General features: G+C 43.8%; 1 protein-coding gene and 1 long non-coding RNA gene across 4 annotated transcripts in view; one reads left to right on the top strand and one right to left on the bottom strand.

Annotated features, from left to right (window-relative positions):
• SHISA9 (shisa family member 9) overlaps positions 1-23947 on the top strand; it is a 777795-nt gene that overhangs the window by 65084 nt on the left and 688764 nt on the right. The gene's annotated exons all lie outside the window — the stretch shown is intronic.
• LOC134943645 (uncharacterized) lies at positions 22086-22777 on the bottom strand. Its single transcript, XR_010181654.1, has 3 exons — positions 22689-22777; positions 22355-22529; positions 22086-22256 (listed from the first exon to the last, which is right to left on the bottom strand). It is a non-coding gene; the product is annotated as an uncharacterized LOC134943645 (long non-coding RNA).

Genomic DNA, 23947 nt, shown 5'->3' with positions numbered 1-23947 from the left:
ACCAAATGAGGTGGTCTACTTGATAGTAGACAAAATTCGCTTTTTAAGGAGCGGATCACCGACTTGGAGGTATTCTGAGCCTACTTGCTGTATGGGAATATTTCCTTATTCAACCGATTTGACATGTATGAAGGAAATAACACTGGGATAGTGTATTACCATTAAAAATTTATTTCCACAAACAACATATATTGTCTAAAAGATGGGTTCTCACCAGACTGAGTGGTCTACCAAGGTAGACAAAAGCATTTGGTATTAGATAACTGCCAGGCGTCCCTAGGAGTGATCGTCCTCAGCTAGGCAAGAAGTCCACCGGAGTCCTGCTACCCTCACCGACGCGTTTCAATAACAATGGTTATCTTCCTCAAGGTGTAGATGGTAGCAGTAAGCCCTAAGTATTTATCCTCCCAGGATCCTAATTGATCTAAGACCTAATACCAGACATGGATCATCTAGCCATTAAAAAACCTAAATACCTAATAAAAACAATAGTAAGAAAAGTCCATTCCATATTTTCCCGATTTTCTTAGGAAACTTGTTTCCCGCCTGAAATCATCCTCCAATCGCATATATTCAGTTCCTGCGGAAGTGGTCATAAGCTGTATGTATGCGGTTCAAGAGAGAGGACTTCCTTGTCCCAATCTTTATATGTTCCGAAACGGGAAGTGACATGGAGCCTATGATGTACGGTCTCCAACGTTCATATCCGTCTTGACGCGGCGACCCTTCACCGGAAGTGACGCGGGTAGCCGAAGTCACCTGACTGGAATACGGAAGTCCCGCTGGCGTGAACGTACAAACTTGTAGTTTGCTTCCACGATACCCCTCACCGGAAGTACGAGGATCTTATGTTATTGGTGGTCTTGTCCCGTGGAGCCATTTTATTGTGGCAAAAACATATGTACATGAAATACAGAAATAAAAACAGTTAAATTCATAATAAAATTTCATATTTACTAAAAACCAACAGATTTTCGATTTTTTATTTAGACTCAAAGGAACCATTTGGTCTCAAAATCTTTATTGAGACCTAGCGGTTCTAATGTTTTGAACCTAAAAATAGTTTGCATCTCAGTTCTGGCTAATTTTTGTGCCAAATCGCCTCCTCTAATATCAGACTTTACTTGTTTAAGGGCATAAAAATTCCTTATTTCTTTAGGATCACACACATGTATTTTTTTTAAATGAGCTGAGAGGGCATGGGTGTCCAGCCCTTTTTTAATATTCCTGAGATGTTCTCCTAGTCTTATTTTCAAGGCTCTGCTAGTGCGTCCAATATAAAATTTGCCGCATGTACATTCAACGCCATAGATTACACTGACGGAATGGCATGTAATAAACTCTTTAATAACGAGATTTCTCTCATTGATGGTAATTTCTGTTTTTTTGTTTCCAAAATTATTGGGAATGGTTTTACAGGCAATACAGGAGCCACATCTGTAGAAACCTTCCGATGTTATTCTCGGCCCCACAGGGGCAGTTTGGTGGAAACTATGTACCAATTTGGATTGCAAATTTGGTGCTTTCCTATATATACATGTCGGCCTGTCTGGTAGATCCATTCCAATTACTGGATCTTTTTTAAGTATTGGCCAATGTTTCTTCAATATATTTTCGACTTTCTTATGTTGGGAAGAATATTCAGAAATAAATGCCCACTTGAATCTGTTATCTGTCTGTTTGGTCTTTTTCTTAGTGGTTAGTAGATCTGTCCTGTCTAGTGTGGTAATTTCTTCTAGTGATTTTCCTACAGGACCCTTAGCATAACCACAATTAATAAAGTTTTCCTCCATGGATGAGGCTTGCGTTATGAAAACTGATTGGTCTGTGCAATTACGTCGTAATCTCTTAAACTGGCTGACAGGCACACTGTTCAACCAGCTGTCATGGTGACAACTAGATCTATTAATGTATGATCTTGAGTCAGTAGGTTTTATGAAATTTTTTGTTTTGATCAGACCATCTTCAATATAGATGGTAAGATCCAAGAAATTCACCTCTTTCCTATCAATGTTGAACGTTAGTTTGATATGGTTTTCATTGTTATTAAGATAAGAACAGAAAAGATCCAACAACTCCTTGGTACCTTCCCATATAAACAGTATATCGTCGATATACCTATGCCAGGACACTAGGTTCGCCCGCCAGACATTTTCGCTCCAGATGTACTTATCTTCCCACGCCCCCATGAAGATATTAGCGTAGCTGGGGGCGAACCTAGTGCCCATAGCAGTGCCACACTTCTGTAGAAAAAACTCATTTTTAAAGAGAAAATAATTATTAGAGAGAATAAAATGTATACTTTCTAGAATGAAATCCTGTAGGTTAGTGGCCAAATTGGACGTAAATATGGTTTGTTTTACTGCCTCTATGCCTTGTTGATGGTCTATTATGGTGTACAAGGCGTTCACGTCTGCTGTAACTAAAAAATAATTATCTTTCCATATGATGTCTTTTAAGATTCGTAGGACATCCGTCGTGTCCTTTAAGTGTGACCGATTAAGTGTCACAAATGGCTGAAGATGAAAATCAACCATTTGTGACAAGTTTGAAGTGAGTGAGTCCACCCCGGATATTATCGGTCTTCCGGGGGGATTGGTGAGGCTTTTATGTTATTTGGGTAGAATATAGATGGTAGCAGAGCCTTGAAAATAAGACTAGGAGAACATCTCAGGAATATTAAAAAAGGGCTGGACACCCATGCCCTCTCAGCTCATTTTAAAAAAATACATGGGTGTGATCCTAAAGAAATAAGGAATTTTTATGCCCTTAAACAAGTAAAGTCTGATATTAGAGGAGGCGATTTGGCACAAAAATTAGCCAGAACTGAGATGCAAACTATTTTTAGGTTCAAAACATTAGAACCGCTAGGTCTCAATAAAGATTTTGAGACCAAATGGTTCCTTTGAGTCTAAATAAAAAATCGAAAATCTGTTGGTTTTTAGTAAATATGAAATTTTATTATGAATTGAACTGTTTTTATTTCTGTATTTCATGTACATATGTTTTTGCCACAATAAAATGGCTCCACAGAACAAGACCACCAATAACATAAGATCCTCGTACTTCCGGTGAGGGGTATCGTGGAAGCAAACTACAAGTTTGTACGTTCACGCCAGCGGGACTTCCGTATTCCGGTCAGGTGACTTCGGCTACCCGCGTCACTTCCGGTGAAGGGTCGCCGCGTCAAGACGGATATGAACGTTGGAGACCGTACATCATAGGCTCCATGTCACTTCCGGTTTCGGAACATATAAAGATTGGGACAAGGAAGTCCTCTCTCTTGAACCGCATACATACAGCTTATGACCACTTCCGCAGGAACTGAATATATGCGATTGGAGGATGATTTCAGGCGGGAAACAAGTTTCCTAAGAAAATCGGGAAAATATGGAATGGACTTTTCTTACTATTGTTTTTATTAGGTATTTAGGTTTTTTAATGGCTAGATGATCCATGTCTGGTATTAGGTCTTAGATCAATTAGGATCCTGGGAGGATAAATACTTAGGGCTTACTGCTACCATCTACACCTTGAGGAAGATAACCATTGTTATTGAAACGCGTTGGTGAGGGTAGCATGACTCCGGTGGACTTCTTGCCTAGCTGAGGACGATCACTCCTAGGGACGCCTGGCAGTTATCTAATACCAAATGCTTTTGTCTACCTTGGTAGACCACTCAGTCTGGTGAGAACCCATCTTTTAGACAATATATGTTGTTTGTGGAAATAAATTTTTAATGGTAATACACTATCCCAGTGTTATTTCCTTCATACATGTCAAATCGGTTGAATAAGGAAATATTCCCATACAGCAAGTAGGCTCAGAATACCTCCAAGTCGGTGATCCGCTCCTTAAAAAGCGAATTTTGTCTACTATCAAGTAGACCACCTCATTTGGTACGAGTCTGGACCTATATTCATATATTGTGCATTACATTGTAGTTACAGTATTACGCTATGTTTGTGTTATGTTCTATCTCTTAAAGGGTTATCATCCCTATAAACATTGAGGGTGAACATCTATCTGACGATCTATTAAGAAGCGCCTTAAGATAAAGGGTGGTAAACCATTTTTTCGAGTTCATGTTTGTAAAGTATTGGTGATACTTTAACCACCATTTGTGTTGGCTGCTGAGCGCACTGATTGTTATCAATTATTTATACAATAATGGTTTTTATAATTGCGGCAATTGTAAAATGTGTACGCATGGGTTAACAGGTAAACAGACATTTGCAGATAGTGGGGGAGATAAAGAATATCAGATAAAGCAATTTATTAATTGTAACACCACATTTGTGGTTTACATGCTGATATGTGGTTGTGGTAAAAAATACGTGGGTAAAACAAAAAGAGTTTTAAAACTACGTATTTTAGAGCACTATAGGAATATAAAAAGTAATCTTGAAAATCATAGTGTTCCCAGACACTTTAAAATGTGTCAGAAAAGTAATCCAAGTACAATGAAATTCATAGGGTTAGAAAATTTAAAATTGGATAAACGAGGAGGTGATCGGCTAAAATTGCTTGCCAGAAGAGAGACCTTTTGGATAATGACCCTCAAAACATTATATCCAGCAGGTTTAAATGAGGGTTTTGAAATCACCCCATTTTTGAGCTGAAAATCTAGGGTGAGGGTTTTTCTTTCTCTAAATAAATTATTCAGTTTAAAAGACCAACTCCTTTACAGAAAGGTTTATAGCTTATTGGAATTAGTGGGTTGGTTTATTATAACGACCCACAGGTAGTTTTAACAGGTTTTAAGTTTTAAGTCTTAGTTCTATTTTATTTATTTTTAATGTATTAGAATAACTATGGCTGGTATTAAATTTATTGTATATGTATAGATGTATATTCAAGTAGGAGCAAAATTGTTTCACATTTATGCTGAGTTCATCTCAATTTGGTAATAATGCCATTATTTTGATTGGATGAGTGTTACTATTTATTGGAAGGTTGTGCTATGCCGGGCCAACCCTCTGACGAAGTCCATCGTGATGAAACGCGTAGGGATGTGGCCTGGCGTGAAGGAGCAGACGGCGGTGGTGAGCCTGCTGATCGATACTGCTTGTGGTATATCCACTAAATATCTGTTATTATACGTTTATACCTACGGTGGTTGAGACCGCCGCATCTGGTACGTCACTTTTAAACCGAGTGTGTGTAAATAAATGAAAATAAATCTTTGCTTGAAACTGGTTTATGCACTATGAGGCGCCCTTTCTTATTCATATTTTAGAAATCATTGTCGCTGGTAGTGGATACTGGTTTAAAGGAGACGCCGATCTCAAGGATTAAGAGTGCTACGGAGACCTATTTATACCATAGAACACACCTGGTTGGTCTTGGAATTGTATCTCTGAAGCTGGGACTTGTGGTTCCACGGATTGGAAAATAGACTTGCGCACGGACCTTTGTATATAATATATATATATATATATATATATGTATACATATAGCAGTGCATGTTTTCTAGAGCTCCTAGTTGGAGAACATGTGTTGTATTCATTACTAGCTAACACGTTTTAAAAGAGTCTCAGGTGGTGTTAATTATTTCATTTGTGATACTGAGTAGATCTTTAAAAAAATGCAGCTCTGGTAAAATTGTGTTATATACTATTGCTTTTGTGATAATAGTGTTGGCTAGGGAAGGGGATTTTACAGGCAACCGAAAATCCTCCCTGTGATAATTTATGGTTCTCTCACATTGAGATTTTGCCGGAAGTTGCACATGTATATCGTGCCGACTGGCAACCATTCCGTATGCAAATTGGTTTTGCCTTTCAAATGATTGCTGCTTTAATAATATGGGCAGAATTTCCCCACAAAGGCCCTCATTCTGAGTTGTTCGCTTGCTAGCAGATTTTAGCAGCATTGCACACGCTAGGCCGCCGCCCTCTGGGAGTGTATCTTAGCTTAGCAGAATTGCGAATGCAAGATTAGCAGAATTGCGAATAGAAAATTCTTAGCAGTTTCTGAGTAGCTCGAGACTTACTCCTACACTGCGATCAGCTCAGCCCGTTTAGTTCCTGGTTTGATGTCACAAACACGGCCTGCGTTCAGCCAGCCACTCCCCCGTTTCTCCAGACACTCCCGCGTTTTATTCTGGCACGCCTGCGTTTTTCCGCACACTCCCAGAAAACCGTCAGTTTCCGCCCAGAAACACCCACTTCCTGTCAATCACACTCCAATCACTTCAACAATGAAAATTCTTCGTTCGGACGTTAGTAAATCTATTAAGTTTTGTGCTAAAATACTTAGCGCATGCGCACTGCGTACCATGCGCATGAGCATTGTTGCCTTAATCGCTCCGTTGCGAAAATCGGCAACGAGTGAACAACTCGGAATGACCCCCAATGTGCAGCTCACAGGCTATTACATAAGCCCATAGGCTGGAGAGCATGCTAACAGACATGACAGAGAATGGGCAAGATTCAAGTTGTGCAGTTGAGTGACAGGTAGTCAGTGTTTAGGGGAGGTAACGGGTGGTGACTAGAAAAACACAGGCATGTCATTGTGAGCCACTGCAAATTAGTGCACAGTTATAGAGGCCCTGGCGTCTTATGTGAGACAGCATAGGGTTGCTCATTTGTTCGATGGTGCAACCAATGTTCCCACTGTTTCTGCATTTCTATGTAAGCGGCAGATGTGAGAAGCCAGCAGTGGGCATCCCTATGCACAAGACAGTATCATAGTCATTACTATAGTTTCGCAAATCCACTGCATACGAAATCCAAGCTGTGCATGCAATTGTGCACTCTGAATCAGGGTCCTAATTCAGTCCTGATCGCAGCAGCAAGTTTGCAGGTGGGGCAGATGTAACATGTGCAGAGAGAGTTAGATTTGGGTGGGTTATTTTGATTCTGTGCAGGGTAAATACTGGCTGCTTTATTTTACACTGTGATTTAGATTTCAGTTTGAACACACCCCACCCAAATCTAATAGACCCTACACACTGGTTGATCTGACTGAAAGATATGAACGATCTCGTTCATTAATGAAGAGATACCGTTCGTATCTTTCAGTGTGGAGGCACAAGCGATGAACGATGCGCGGCCCTGCGCTCGTTCATCGCTGGTGCCCCGTCGGCTGTGCATGCAGGCCAATATGGACGATCTCGTCCATATTTGCCTGCACTTCTATGGAGCCGGGTGACGGGGGGAGTGAAGAAACTTCATAACTCTCTCTGCACATGTTATATCTGCCCCCCTGCAGTGCACATGGTTTTGCCCATTAGCTAACAAATTTGCTGCTATGAGCAGGTCTGAATTACCCCCCAGGCCCAGTGTTGCTTAAGGGTGTGACATAATAGATCTACAATGTTTAGGCAGACAGTCCATAGGCCGACAACATATTGTCAACATAAATTAGACTGCTCACTGCTCTCGCCACAGGTTACAGTTGTAATCCACATAAATATCAAATCAAGCAAATGGTGGGAAAACAAAAAAAAAACATGTGTTGACCATTTTCATGTTGACCCTTTGAGCCTGTCGGCCTTTAAACCTGTTGACCTTTTGTGCCTGCCGACCTAATGCATGTCAATCATACTGTATGGTGTTGACCTTATTGACTGTCTATCAGTACAACGTCGAGGTATCATCCTGATACTGTTACTTAAGATTTAAAGAAATGGGGATGACTCCGCACCAGTCAAAAGTAGATACAAGCTTATTAATGAATAGGGCCATGCTAGTACCAGGCGGGAGACCACCTTGGAATACTCGGTGCAGTAGGCTGGAGATTTGGGGACACTCTGGTCTAACATTGACAGCAGATTCATTCTGTTGCTTTGCTTTCCTCTAATATTTACCATTGGCGGTCAATCCATATGCCCTTTAACCATATCTCTGTTTGGATAAGAAGGGTGACAATGGTTTACTAGTAGCATAGGATATCACTAGCTCACACAGATTGCACATAACAATTCAATTTATGATTGTTTATACGGGTTATTTACTCCCATCACCACTGCCGCTCATATTCACACTGATATTCATCAGTAATTTTAAATCTCTTTTTGGTAGGGGACTATATTTTATTATTATGAATAAAAGTTAAATTTTATGTTTCTATTACCATACAGACTGACATACGTCCTTTTTCAAGAGTGCACCAAGAGTCTTTTTTCTTTTTTCTTTTACTGTTACTTAAGACTCTGGGGACTTTGGGGGTCTGCGATCCAACTACAAAAAATACTGTACAATGATGATGCGGGTGCATGCACAGGGCCCATCCTGCACATGTGCCCGCATTTACTAGGTGGGAGGCAGGAGCGGGGTGGCAATGCTCTGTTTTCTAGGCTGAGACAGAGTGTTGTGGGGGCAGTGTTAGTGGAACAGTGGTGTGATGGGGCCGTGATCGGGGCGGCTGCGTGATGTCACACGCATCTGCTCCGATCATAAAGATGGCAGCGGCCCTCCTGTCATCGCAGCCAGGCTGTACTGGCAGGAGGCTTCCCTATTTTCTGCGATCATGCTGAAATTGCGGTGCAGTGTGAGGCAATTTCAGTGTGGTCTCAGAGGGGGTGCGATGATTAGCATGCTGGGTGGCCTTGCCTTGCAATGGGTAGTCCCCAGCATGCCAGCAAAAGGATTGCAAATTCTGCTAAAAAGCAGAATTTGCATTCCTTACTGAATAGGGTCCTTTTTACAGCACATACCCTCCCAGATGAAAATGCCTTTATAGGGATAACGCATTTATATTGGGTTGAGTATGAAATGCCGGTGGTCAGGATGCCAAGAGCAACATCCCGACAGTCAGAATCACAATGGATCCTGGTAAGTATTTTAACCATACCCCTAAACCACCCCTCCTGCAGCATAACCCTACTGTCCCCTCCTGCAGTCTGACCCTTCTTGGCATGCAGTTGCTGAGACTCCACTAACGGATATAAGCGGTGGCGGTTTTTACCTATGGGCTGCAGAACTGCAGCCCCTCCCCCCCCCCAGGTAAAATCCGCCACCCTGCTAAATGTCAGTGAGCCTGATGCAGTCTGTGAGACTGCACTGGCTTCACTGTGACTGGCAGTGACTTCCCAATGGAAGTCCTACCTGTTAGACACACAGGGCAGTCCCATTACTTTCTCCCTCTGGGACTGCCAGACCGGGTTGCCATTAGCAGAGAGCTGGCTTCCTGTAGGAATCCACATCCAGCCCCTGCCTCGTCAGCCTTAGACGGCTTCTAGTGACAGCAGCTGATGCAGTCCATAGAGTCTGGGTTTTTTCGCATGCGCAGTACTGTCACCACTAAAGCGCATGCGCTGGGTCCCAGTATCTGTGAATTACATAGAACAGGTGCAGGGACCAGGGCGGCGGTGGGGACCAGGCAACGGGGACAAGGTGGTGGAAACCCGGCAGCATGGCCAGCAGCAGCCCTCCGCCTCCACCCAGGTAGGAGCTGCTGCTGGATATAAGTACTCCACCTAATCTTGAATCCCATAAATCTCTCTCTTATTAAGATCCCACCAATTTTTCTTATAGTCTTCCTCTTTACACCTAGAAGAAGGTGAAGAATTATAACAACATTGGGGCTGATTCAGATGTGGACATAGTGACAGAATCATGCAGTTTACTGCAGTTGTGCAGTATCCTGCATCCTCACTCGCAAAGCGGATGTCAAGTGATTGACAGTCTACAGCCATTTTGGGGGCGGGGAGGGGGCGGCGATGGGCTCCATTTCATAAAGCCAGGGTCTCTGTCTTCCAATGGAGATTTCCTGGTTAAAGTGACAGAGCTGTGGCGGACGATCTGCGTAACCTCAGGGTTACTCAGCCGGCCTATGTTGTTGCAGAGTGATCGGATGCGGTATGCTAAGATGCAGCAGAGGATAACACATGTATGCAGGAGGTGTCTACTTACACCAGACTCTTCCTGCTGCATTACTATATGTAAGCCAAGGAAGCAGCATCTATGCAAACTACACCACATCTCAATCAGGCACATTCTGCTCTGACTTTAATCAAACTTTCTTTTTTTTTTAGAAATAGTCTTTTTTGGTGCTTATATAACTCAACCAATAGAGTAAACCATGAATAATCTTAAAAGTTACAATGTCATTCCCTTATGCCAGATTTTTACGGCATCATTATCATAGAAACGAGCTGCGTGCAGCAATACATTGTAAATGAAACTTTTTTTAAATGCTTAGTTTTAATTCTGGGAGAAAATAAAAACAATTGCACATGTGTTAATTTAAGTTTAGTGTAATGTATAGTATCCAGTTAAATTAAGGAACAAACTACTTTAATGTAAATGATCTGATGAAAACAGCCTTATGCATTTTCAGGCATCAGTGAGGAAACTTAAAGTCTATTTGTAAATGTAACAATTCAGTCAGTCAGTTCTTTCCCAGAGGAATACTAGAAGAGAGCAATTCAGACACCCCAAACATCTTTCTCTATGATGTGCTAATTTAACAAGAGAAACAATAACAAAACAGGATAGAGAAAGAAAATAAATTATGGGCCTATTTATCAAGAACCTTTTAACTTAACCACTTAACAAATGATCCCCCCCCCCCAAAAAAAAAAACGCTCCGAAATTGTCATTTTTAAAAATAATTTTTATCAAACATCGGAACATCGGTCAGTCAGATCGGTAACAACTTCCGGTCCCTCTGAGAGCTGCAGCAAAGGGAAGTTTCTCTTCCCTGCCGCTGCTAACACAGTTTATCTGACTGGTCGCATCCTGTGTGACTAAGTCAGATAAAACACTTGCTGGTATGGTCGCATCTGATGCGACCATGCCAGGCAAGTGGTTAAAATTATGTGTATACTATATAATGCTGTAGACCACAGTCCCCATTATTGCAGATATAAACCACTTGGCCCATCTAGGGGGGAGATTCAGACCTGATCGCTAGGCTGCTAAAATTGTAGTCCTGCAATCAGATAGTCGTCATCCAAGGGGAGTGTATATTTGCTGTGCAAGTGTATGATCACATGTACATGCTGAGCTGCTAAAAACCCTCAGTCAGCGGACAGCTGCAAATCCGTTTGCAGCTCACTCACCATTAAATGATTTGCACTGTGTGTGCAGTCTGTGCGTAGCCCAGGAATGACTCCTACAGTGCGATGAGAGCAGGCTGATTGGGGCCGGAGCTGAAGTCACACATCCTTCCTGAAAACACTTGGACACGCCTGCGTTTTACCTGACACTTCCAGAAAACAGTCAGTTACCACCCACAAACTGCTTCTTCCTGTCAATCAGCATGCAAATGCCTGTGCGATTAGAATTTTCGCACCAGCCTGTCGCTGACCGGCGATGCTTGTTGTTGTTTCCCAGTGCCCGTGCGCACTGCAGTGAATACGCATGCGCAGTTATTAGAAAATGAACAGCAGCAATCAGGTCTGAATCGGGCCCTATTTACTTGCACATACTTACACACTAGGGTTAATTTTTGTGGAAGCCAATTAACCTACCAGTTTATTTTTGGATTATGGGAGGAAACCCATGCAAGCACTGGGAGAATATACAAACTCCACACAGTTACAGCCATGGTGTAACTCAAACCCATGACCTCAGTGTTATAAGGCAGCAATGCTAACCTTTACACCATCTGTACTGCCATATTCTCAATAGGGGCTGCTTTCTGCCCATACTGTATCTGCCAAGCTCTGAAACACGTTGGTGTTCGGACAATGGGTCCTTTAGCTAATGCAATGTTTAGATGATATTTTATATTGTAGCCCATAGGCTACAACTTGATTTTTCATTCTCAGGATCTGCTAGCCTGCTTACATATGCACGGTTTGGGGGCCTCACATACATTACTGTAGGAACTTGTAGCCAGCAGTGTTATGATAGCAGTGAGCCAGTGACACTGTCCTGTGCAGTGACCCCTACTTTACTGGCTGAGGGGGACTTTTGTATGTGGCCACTCTCCAGCTATTTTGTCATAATACGGGGCTCATACTCCATAAGTGTGCTCGTGTTGGCTTTTCATGGGCGATTCTTCCCTATTCATAGGCCTTTTGCCAATGATGTGTATGTTATTTCCCCCTCTCAGCATAATTGAGTGTGACTCCCCCTCTCCAACAATTTAGGCTACCTTGGAACTCCAGAAATTCCTCCCCCCCTCCCCAGCTGAGATGCCCCCCTCAGCTTTAGCTGCCAGGAATCATCACAGCTCTGTATCTCATTGTGCCTCTCTTTCTCTGACAGGACAAATCACACATACAGTAGCTGTATCACTCTACTCCTCTCTTCACTAAAGCTGGGTACACACAAGGCGATATGTCATCCAACCCAGTGGATCAGACCAACATATTGGGCAAATGGTATAGTGTGTATCGGCAGTCGCATGCTCCCGTGGGTCATGATGTAGGGGAATTTGGCCATGGATGATATATCGTGAGATCATGTGATATATCATTTAGGGTGTATGGCATGGCCGATATAATAGTACCATACCACTCCACTAACTATCACAGCACATGAGTATTACATTAGGTCTGGATGGCCCTGCTACACCAAGTTAATAAATAGACTCCTCAGTCTGAAAGCATCTGCATCACTTCTTAGCAAAATTCACTTTGAAAACTGGGGGGTCTATTTACTAAGCTTTGGATGGAGATAACGGAGATGGACTAGCAACCAACCAGCTCTAAACTGTCATTTTTCAAACCCAGGCTATGACATGGCAGTTAGGAGCGGATTGGCTGGTACTTTGATGTCTATTTACTAAGCCTTGGATGGAGATAAAGTGGACGGATATAAAGTACCAGCCAATCAGCTCCTAACTGACGTTTTTCAAACCCAGCCTGTGCCATGGCAGTTAGGAAACGATTGGCTGGTACTTTATCTCCGTTGACGTTATCTACATCCAAGGCTTAGTAACTAGACCCCTATGGCTGTTAGCTTTATGGTCATTAACATCAATATCAGTTGTAACTTTCAGTTTTCTCTATAAACAGACACATTCTTGTGTTTTACTTTTAACCCTTTATTCAGAAGGTATCTAATGTAAGCATGTACAGTGACAGGAGACCAACGCTATGGATGGGGCATTCACAGCCAATAAAAAGATGTTACAGTATGTATGTAAGTTTAAGGAGGAATGAGAATAGCTTTACAATAGGGTTAGCCATACAATAGCTCTACATTAGGTAGATTAGCCATACATGCTCACCAACAATGGTGCCACTGGTGATTAACTTTGATGGCATGAAACCATGATTAGAGAACTACTAGTGGTTTGCATTAAAAGATGGACATCAACAGGTTCAATATATTTTTTGTTGTGTAAATGGCTGACCCTAGCAATCAAGCCTTGTAGAATGGAATATAAATATATTTGCTACACTTCAGTCCGGTTTTAAGCAGAGAGTCTGATTCTGGGGTGTAGTATGGTCTTCTGCAATGCGCACACAAAGCTGATGTCTTGTAGTTGTAAAATAAATCAGAATTATTCAGGCGCAGATAATTACTAATTCCTGATGATGTCCTTGTACACAGAGCACAGAGCATACTCTGATTTACCCAATTACACAGACAAAAACTTCAAAGGCAATTAACACCTTTATAAAAATTGTATTCGTTTTACACATGATAAAGATTATCATATAAATATTTAATTATCTGTTATGGTAACAGTGGCAAAACAAGTGATCCTGAGGCATTTGATTGCTCAAACACCCCTACATTGGGAGAATGGAAAAGAGCCCTGCTAGAAGTGCTTTACCACGTATGCTGTATGGCTACTTTCCACATTTAGAAAGGGGTGAACTCCTTTCACATGAAATGGGGAATCTACGTAGACAGCCTACCTTCATCCCTACAGTAACAGATTTGGAAGGTCTTTGAGAACACAAGATGGTTCCTATTGAGGCAAATAATACTGTTTTCACATCGCAATGGCAGGTCGCACCTGGGAATTGGAAACGGGTCCTTGCCGGGTGCGACACGGCATTGGACCCATTCAGACTGGCTTCCCGACCTGACAATATGCCGGGTCAGGTTGCAATCGGGGTCGGGGATGGAGCAGGCATATGGGGCGCTGGCGGTGCTGGGAGATGCATATATGATATCTAAGTCATGACTTAGAGCAGCTTACTGGTACCAACAGTACCTCTGAGTATAGGAGTATATTCATGAAGCAGTGAAAAGAGTGGAGAAGTGAACCAGTGGAGAAGTTGCCCATGGCAACCAATCAGTGTTGAGGTAACATTTATAAAGTGTATTCTGTAAAATTATATGTAGCAGCTGATTGGTTGCCATGGACAACTTCTCCACAGGCTCACTTCTCCACACTTTTTCTGCTTCATGAATAGACCCCTAAGTATCTGTAGGGCCCTAATACCTTTGTTATTCTTTGTCTCCTTTATCTTCTTTTCCCCTGTTTCCTTTCGTTTCTTTCTATATTTTCTCTCCTACATCTCCTTAGGTTAGGTTTTGCGTTATATTTTCTTGGGTGTTGCTTCTTGAGGATTTTGTCCCAGAAGCCATTATTTTTACCCATTTTCATGTTTCAAAAAACTATTTTGAAAACCTCAGCAAGTGTTTTGGTAGTTTTGAGTCAGAATTGTGTATGTACGTTACTCCTTTGGTAAGTTTATTTGACTGATGCAGTGCTTGCTTGCCTTATCTGTAATGTTTTGCTGTGCAATAAATAGACTTTATCAAATAAACAAAATCATAACTTCTGCATATAACATAAAAAATACAATAAAATCTAATAATATTGTTGCACATATATAAACATATCTCTAAAGAAAACATATTAGTCCATATCTGAATATATTATTAATTAAATTGTGTGTCAGATAGTAATTAGACTTTCGATTTCAGAGCCCAAGCAGAGGGTTGATCCAGGAGTCATCTGATAATTATATATCCAACAGATATCAAGTATCAATTTCCATTCAGTGCTGATATCAATTAGAATATTATATCCTTGATTAAATAAATTCCAAATACCACTAGTCACCAGTTAGAGGCACCTGCTTTTGCACAGTGCACTGTTATGCCTGATGATAATGTACGGTAACTAACTCCAGACAGTCAGGAATATAACTGATATACAGATGTGTCCACTATTACCTTTCTGAAAAAAGTATCATGGCCTGCCGTTCATGGCACGAGATAAGATTTCCTCTTAAGATATAGACGGCAAGCCATGTGTATCTCCTCTGAAATATAGTGCAGTACCACTTTTCAGACAGCAGGTGGCATTTTCAGAAACTGAGCAAGCAGAAAGTCTGATAAAGAGATTCTAGAGGGAGTAGTTCAGACCTGATTCTAGCAGCATTTTATTTGCAAATGGGCAAAACCATGGGGGTCATTCCGAAATGATCGCACGCTAGGTTGTTTTACAGCGGTGCGATCAGGTCGAAACTGCACATGCGTATGCACCTCAATGCGCATGTGCGTCGTACGGGTACAAAGCGGATCATTGCTGAGCAATGGATTTAACGAAGAATCGATTCGCACAGCAGATCGCAAGGAGATTGACAGGAAGAGGGCATTTGTGGGTGGCAACTGAACGCTTTCTGGGAGTGTTTGGAAAAACGCAGGCGTGTCCAAGCGTTTGCAGGGCAGGTGTCTGACGTCAATTCCGGACACGAACAGGCTAAAGTGTTTGCCCCGAATTTACATCAGACACCCACCCTGCAAACGCATTGACACACCTGCGTTTTTCCAAACACTCCCAGAAAATGGTCAGTTGACATCCACAAATGTTTTCTTCCAGTCAATCTCCTTGCGATTGTCTGTGCGAATGGATTATTCATTAAATCCATTGCTCAGCAACGATCCACTTTGTACCTGTGCGACGCGCCTGCGTATTGCGGGGCACACACATGCGCAGTTATGTCCTGATCGCAGCTCAGCAAAACAACCTAGCGTGCAATCAGGCCTGCATGACCCCCATGGTTTTGCCCATCTGCTAACAAAATTGCAGCTATGGGGTGTCATTCCGAGTTGATCGTAGCCCTGCAAAATTTTGCAGGGCTACGATCAGGAACAGAGACATGCGGGGGATGCCCAGCACAGGGCCAGTCCGCCCCGCAGGTCAGTTACGCCCCCCCCTGCAGAAGTGCAAAAGTATTGCACAGCGGAGATGCTTTTGTACTTCAGGAGTAGCTCCCGGCCAGCGCAGCTTTAGCGTGCTGGCCGGGAGCTACTCATTACTACACGGCCCGCAGCAGCTGGTCAGCAGCAGCAATCGGGTCAGAATGACCCCCATGAGCCGTATGTGCAGGGCAATTTTTCCATCATGCACACGGGAATATCAGCTGCAGCAGCTAATTGTGAAGTATTAATATTTTTCAAATACATCTCTCATACTAACTTCCAACATGTACCTGGCTCAATGTTGCCTATATGTTTAAAAAAATCTTTTTCCTTGTGATTGATAATGTGCTGATGAAGAGTTCATACAAACTCCACACAGAGATTCAATATAGAAATTATGATACTAACTAAAAGGCACTATTGATACTTGTCAATTTTTGCAATTGTTTGGTGGTTAAGGTGTGAGTAGAGAGAATTTTTGGTATTTCAATACCACATATATTTCACTGGGATCCGGTCTGAAGATCGACAGTGTCTGCCATACAAGTGGGTGCTGCGTCTGTCTGCCACAAATCGGTCCAGCGCTGAGGCTGTGTTGCCATAATAAGTCACTGGGTGCTCTGTGTGCCATACACGTGGGTGCTGCACCTGTCTGCCACAAATCGGTCCAGCGCTGAGGCTGTGTTGCCATAATAAGTCACTGGGTGCTCTGTCTGCCATACAAGTGGGTGCTGTGCCTGTCTGCCACAAATCAGTCCTGTGCTTGGGCTGTGCTCCATAATAAGTCACTGGGTGCTCTGTCTGCCATACAAGTGGGTGCTGTGCCTGTCTGCCACAAATCAGTCCTGTGCTTGGGCTGTGCTCCATAATAAATCACTGGGTGCTCTGTCTGCCATACAAGTGGGTGCTGTGCCTGTCTGCCACAAATCAGTCCTGTGCTTGGGCTGTGCTCCATAATAAATCACTGGGTGCTCTGTCTGCCATACAAGTGGGTGCTGTGCCTGTCTGCCACAAATCAGTCCTGTGCTTGGGCTGTGCTCCATAATAAATCACTGGGTGCTCTGTCTGCCATACAAGTGGGTGCTGTGCCTGTCTGCCACAAATCAGTCCAGTGCTTGGGCTGTGCTCCATAATAAGTCACTGGGTGCTCTGCCTGCCATACAAGTGGGTGAAGAAACATGAGACCCAGGGCCTGATCAGCCATAAGGCTGCAGCCTGGATAGCTGAGTCCTGGGGGGGCGCAGCACTGGCACAATAGATGCTTAGGCTCTACCTACTACTGGAAGCTGCAGATTCCATGCAGATCGCATTGGAAGACGGCCCTTATAGGAGACAGATGCCAGGGGTATTACTAGACCATTACCCAGCGCTACCCAGAACGAGCATGTAACCCCCTGGCTCTAAGCATATAACCCCTATGGCAAAAAGCATATGTAACCCCTGGCAACGAGCATGTAACCCCTGGCCACGAGCATGTGACCGGGTCAGACTTCCGGTCAGCAGAGTCAAGGATGCCGGTGGCTTCTCCTCCCACCTCTAGCCACCAACAGCACCGTGGGCAGCTACATGGACATCTGTATGTGCAGGGCAATTTATCCATCAGGCACACGGGAATATCAGCAGTGGCAGCTAATTGTGAAGTATTAATATATCTCCAATACATGTGGGAGTGCCAGTAGTGTCCTCGGTGCAGAGGTGTAGGTGGTGTAATTAGTGCAGGAGGGCTGGCAGTATCCCCAGTGCAGGAGTGTCAGTAGTGCGGGAGATGTCCTCCTTGCACTTGGTTGATGGTACAGTGGACACTTCTGGCACTCCCGCACTGCCAGCACCCCACTGCCCTCTTTTTTGGAGGCACAAGTATTATTTATATATTTTTAAAAAGATTATTATTATATATATATATTTTTTTTTTAATGGGATGGGAAAAAAAAACCCAAAAATTGCGTGGGGTCCCCCCTCCAAAGCATAACCAGCCTCGGGCTCTTCGAGCCAGTCCTGGTTCTAAAAATCCAGGGGGAAAATGGACAGGGCATCCCCTGTATTTTTAAAACCAGCACCGGGCTCTGTGCCTGGTGCTGGTGCAAAAAATACGGGGGACAAAAAGAGTAGGGGTCCCCCGTATTTTTTACACCAGCATCGGGCTCCACTAGCTGGACAGATAATGCCACAGCCGGGGGTCACTTTTATACAGTGCCCAGCGGCCATGGCATTAAATATCCAACTAGTCACCCCTGGCCAGGGTACCCTGGGGGAGTGGGGACCCCTTCAATCAAGGGGTCCACCCCCCAGCCACCCAAGGGCCAGGGGTGAAGCCCGAGGCTGTCCCCCCATCCAAAGGCTGCGGATGGGGGGCTGATAGCCTTGAGAAAATTGAAAGAATATTGTTTTTTCCAGTAGTACTACAAGTCCCAGCAAGCCTCCCCCGCAAGCTGGTACTTGGAGAACCACAAGTACCAGCATGCGGGAGAAAATCGTGCCCGCTGGTACCTGTAGTTCTAATGGAAAAAAAATACCCAAATAAAAACAGGAGACACACACCGTGACAGTAAAACTTTATTTCACACATGTCGACACACACATACTTACCTATGTTGACAGTGGCGTAACTAGAAATTTATCTCCCCCAAGCCAAAAACTTCTTCGGCGCCCCCCCCCCCCATCCCCCATAATTGGGAGGAATAAAGGGGTAAATATGCGCGCGCCAGCAAAAAAGGGGGCGTGGATTCGTTGGGATGGGCGTGGTTTCGTTGGAATGGGCGTGGCATTGCAGGAAAAGACTACCTTATACCCCAGTTTTGCAACCTGCACGCCCAGACGTTGGCCACCACAGGAAAGAAAAATAATCCTGATTCATGCCCCTTACATTATTTGTAATTTTTCCTCCTTATAGTAATGCCCAGTATACATTATGCCACATACTGCAATGGCCCTTAGACAGTATGCCACACACAATAATGCACATGACACAGTATGTACACACCATAATGCCCCTGACACATTATGCCACACACCGTAATGCCTGTGACACATTATGACAGGAATCGCAATGCCCGTTATACATTATGCTACACACTGCACTGCCCCTGATACATTATAGCACATACAATGTCTGTGACACATTATGACACACACTGCAATGTCCGTGATACATTATACCACACACTGCAATGCCCGATACATTATAGCACATACAATGCCTGTGACACATTATGCCACACACTGCAATGACCTTGAGACATTATACCACAATGCCCGTGATATAGTATACCATACACCGTAATGCCTGTGACACATCGCAATGCCCGTTATACCCTATGCCACACACCGCAATGTCCGTTATATATTATGCCACACTGCAATGACCCTGAGACATTATACCACATACCACAATGCCCGTGATATAGTATACCACACACCGTAATGCCTGACACATTATGACACACACCGCAATGTCCGTGATACATTATGCCACACACTGCAATGACCCTGAGACATTATACCACATATCACAATGCCCGCGATATAATATACCATACACCGTAATGCCTGTGACACATTATGACACACCGCAATGTCCGTGATACATTATGCCACACACCGTAATGCCCATTACACATTAAGTCCTACAGTAAGGCTTCTAATTACTTTTCAATTACCTGCTCGTTGTCAGGGGTTTCATGCACTGGGTGTCATGCTCATTGCCAGGGGTTTTATGCTCTTGGTTCCATGCACGGTGCCAGGGGTTTTCATGCTCAGGGTGTCATGCTCGTTGCCAGGGGTTTCATGCACTGGGTGTCATGCTCGTTGCCAGGGGTTTCATGCACTGGGTGTCATGCTTGTTGCCAGGGGTTTCATGCACTGGGTGTCATGCTCGTTGCTAGGAGGTAGTCCTTGTTGCTAGGGCTGTGCTCCCAGTGCCACATATGTCTCCAGTGCCAGATATTCCCCCACGGTGCCAGGTACTCACATGCCCCCAGTGCCAAATATAGCCCCCCCCATGTGCCAGGTACACATATACCTCCCCAGTGCCACATTATCCCCAGTGCCAGATATTCCCCCACAGTGCCACATTTGCCCCCAGTGCCAAAATATGCCCCAGTGCCACATATTGCCCCCCCCCCAGTGCCACATATGCCCCAGTGCCAGATATCCCCCCCCGTGCCACATATGCCCCAGTTCCAGATATTCCCCCCAGTGCCACATATGCCCCGTGCCAGATATTCCCCCCCAGTGCCACATATTGCCCCCCCCAGTGCCACATATGCCCCAGTGCCAGATATCCCCCCCCGTGCCACATATGCCCCAGTTCCAGATATTCCCCCCCAGTGCCACATATGCCCCGTGCCAGATATTCCCCCCCAGTGCCACATATTGCCCCCCCCAGTGCCACATATGCCCCAGTGCCAGATATTCCCCCCAGTGCCATAAATGTCCCCAGTGCCAGATATTCTCTCCCCCCCCTCCCTGCCAAATATGCCCCCAGTGCCAGATATTCCCCCCAGTGCCATAAATGTCCCCAGTGCCAGATATTCCCCCCAGTGCCATAAATGTCCCCAGTGCCAGATATTCCCCCATTGCCAGATATGCCCCCTCAGTGCCAGTTATGCCCCCTCAGTGCGTCGTTCCCCCCCCCTTCCTCCTCCGCCGCCGCAGCCGCCGCCGCTCCCCTGCTGTTAGGAGGGACACAGAGGGCACAGTGCGCGCCTCTCCTGTGTCTCCGGCGGCCGCGGGTCATTGTAATAAAGGAAGTGCTCACGAACGGCACTTCCTTTATGAGACCCGCGGCCGCCGGAGACCCAGGAGGGACACAGGAGAGGCGCGCACTGTGCCCTCTGTGTCCCTCCTAACAGCAGGGAGGAAACGAGACCGCAGACTGACATGCGGACGCTCGTCCGCATGTCAGTCTGCACTAAATCAGTGGCGCCCCCGCAGCCCCTCGCCCCCCAAGCCACCGCGAGGGCTGCGGGGGCAGTAGTTACGCCACTGTATGTTGACTGTTTTCTGCCCAGCGATATCGGTGATCACACGGGCTCAGCAAGATCACTCAGCACACAGAGCTGCACCAGCGATGTGTGCTGAGCGATCTGTCACTGCCCGTGTTTGCAATAGAGAAAACATGGGTGATGACTAGATCTTTCAAGCATGCAGGGACGCACATCACTATCGCTATAGTCCATACACACATAGAGATTTGTGCTGTATTTCTAAGTGACTCAGCAAATCAATTAGAAAAGCAGCCCAAATCGCTATGTGTGTGTGATCGTATTCAGGTCATTCTGATGTACAGTATTGCCAGCTTTAGAGTCCAGTTCTTAATTGTGTAGGTGTGAAAATCTCAGTGTGAGAGGCCTTTGAAGTAGATTCCTTGGGGAATAGAGTTACAGCACAGTAACGTGTATTCTGGGTGGGGGAAGGGCTGCTGTCCTGGAATTTGAAATAAACAGTGAACTTTTAGCAATTCAGAGCCTCAGTTTATTAATGCAAAAATTGGGGTTATTTGTTACTCAGAGCACAGAGGTGAATGAAGTCTAAAGTGACATTAAAGAATAAGTTAATTAAAACCTAATAGTGCTACAAGGTAATGGAACATATTATAAGACTTTGCAATGATAAAATAATTCCAACTAAATAGTATAAATATACTGTAAGTTAGACAAAACTGAATGCAATCACTTGGATGCTTTGTACAATCCATACACAATTACAAAATACAGTGTTGCAGAGGTGACTACTTTTTTTTTTTAAACAATTTTCAAGATTGCATAACAAATGTAATACTAGGGTGAAGTACATGTTACAGATAAAATATAACAAATTAATTAATTTAAGCAGGTAGTCTAATTTTGATATTTCAAGCATTTGCAGAAAGGATGAGTACGATAGGTAAAGGGCCCTTTATGCAAATTCTATGCATTATTCGTTTGCGTACTGTCTTTTTTGATGTGTCGACATATGGCCTGTCGACCAATATTGGTCGACCTAATGACTGTTGACCTTCTTTTTGTCGACAATATGATCCATTCCAATTACATGCAGCTGGCTTGTCCATTTCTTTCTATAATCACTGGCAGCACAGAAAATAAATGGTCTACATAATTATTACAGGTCTCCAATGTAAGTACGTTTTTCCAAAATGTATTGATGCCATCAATCAGTTGCTCTTTTGTCCTTGGCTTACATTGAGAACGAATATAACTTTTCATTTGAGACCACACTAGCTCGATAGGATTCATGTCCGGTGATCTGTGAAAAGTCAATAAAGGGAGAGAATTTAAATATGGAATATTTGGCATTTCATGCTTTACAGGAAGCATCAGTCTACAGGGCAAAACTGTACTTACTCTGGTGGTGTGCGTTACCAAATGATGCCTTTTTCCTCTATGAATTTGGCCGAAGCACTATGTTTTGGATCATTGTCCTGGAACATTCGATGTCCAGATGACCAATACTTTCTTACATACGGCACTAAAGTATCATTAATGATCATGGACTGGAAGAATGTTTTATCCATGATACCTGACGTAGAACAATAAAAAAAACAGGATTTTATATACCTACCAGTAAATCCTTTTCTCGTAGTCCATAGACTTACAGTAGTCACTGGACAGTAGTTCTAAATAGAAAATATTGAAAAACAACATAGTAATGTACATTACTACTGTACTTTATATGTACCTTCAAAAATTAAAATTGGTCCTGGGCCTCTGCGGGAGATACCACCCCACACATGTACTTTTAATGGGTGCTTTGGAGATGGCTTAAATGATAAATGGCCACGTTTGCGGAAGGACCTCCTTGCAAACCTCTCAAGTGCTACAGAAGTTTCATCTGTAAATATGACATTGTCAAAATTTTCCCTAATAGCAATCCATTGACGAGCCTGTTGAACTCTCTTTTCCTTGTTAACATCTCTAATCATGTGAGTCATCCTGTGAAAGGAATGTAAAATGGGATACAGTTTACAGTGGGAATAGGATAATTGAGCGTCCAAACTAAGATAATGTTAAAGAAAAATCAGATGCTGATTTCAGAGATGTAATTAGTTTACCGCACTGTATACAAACTGTATAGAAATTGTATTATAATTGTAATTGAAATTTCAATTTACTGTACAGTACCTAGCACCGGCATAAGTCCAACCAAGTTGCCTCCGCATTCTTTTTATGCTACTACAGGAGATGTCAAGGCCATACTCAGCTTGCAGAATACGACGGAGTTCTATGGCAGTAAGCTCATCATTATCAGCAGTCAGCTCATCTACTATTTTCTTGACTCTCCTAAAGTACAGTCGATGAAAAATTAGAGATTATAATCAAAATGTAAAGTACTATCTATAGTATATCTATGCTATATCAGCAAGAATACAGTATTGTCAAAGAGTTTAAATAAAAACAAATGACAAGGGTGTATCGTACTGTATGTGTATCGGCAGAGCCGGATTAAGACCATGGGGGGCCTGTGGCTCTTAATACTGTGGAGCCTCTAATAAAAAGAAGGCAGCTGAATATATATATATATATATATATATGCAGCAGCTTAATGTGCTCCCCAAGCAGCACACGGCGGACCTCCTGACCTGCCCTGCACTACCGTCCCCACTGCAGCAGTGGCCACACAGACAGGACAGCTGAGCTGAGCGACGGCTCAGCTGTCCAATAATGTATGAATGAAGTAGCCAGTCATTGGATGGGCACGCAGGCTGCAGGGACTGGCTGCTTCATTCATATATTATTGGACAGCTGAGCTGTCGCTCAGCTCAGCTGTCCTACCTGTGCGGCCGCCTATGCAGCGAGGACGTGAGCCGGGAGCCCAGCACCGCAGATTGGATCGGAAGAGAGATCCGATCTGTGGTGTGGCAGGGGGCCCTTTGGAAAGGGGGGCCCGGGGTACGTACTCCCCCCCCCCCCCCCTTTAATCTAGCTCTGTGTATCGGT

The sequence above is a fragment of the Pseudophryne corroboree genome, chromosome 7 (assembly GCF_028390025.1).
Source record: "Pseudophryne corroboree isolate aPseCor3 chromosome 7, aPseCor3.hap2, whole genome shotgun sequence".
In the NCBI taxonomy this organism is placed as follows: Eukaryota; Metazoa; Chordata; class Amphibia; order Anura; family Myobatrachidae; genus Pseudophryne; species Pseudophryne corroboree.
The sequence above is the reverse complement of the archived record's forward strand: the minus strand, read 5'-3'. Positions and strand labels throughout refer to the sequence as shown.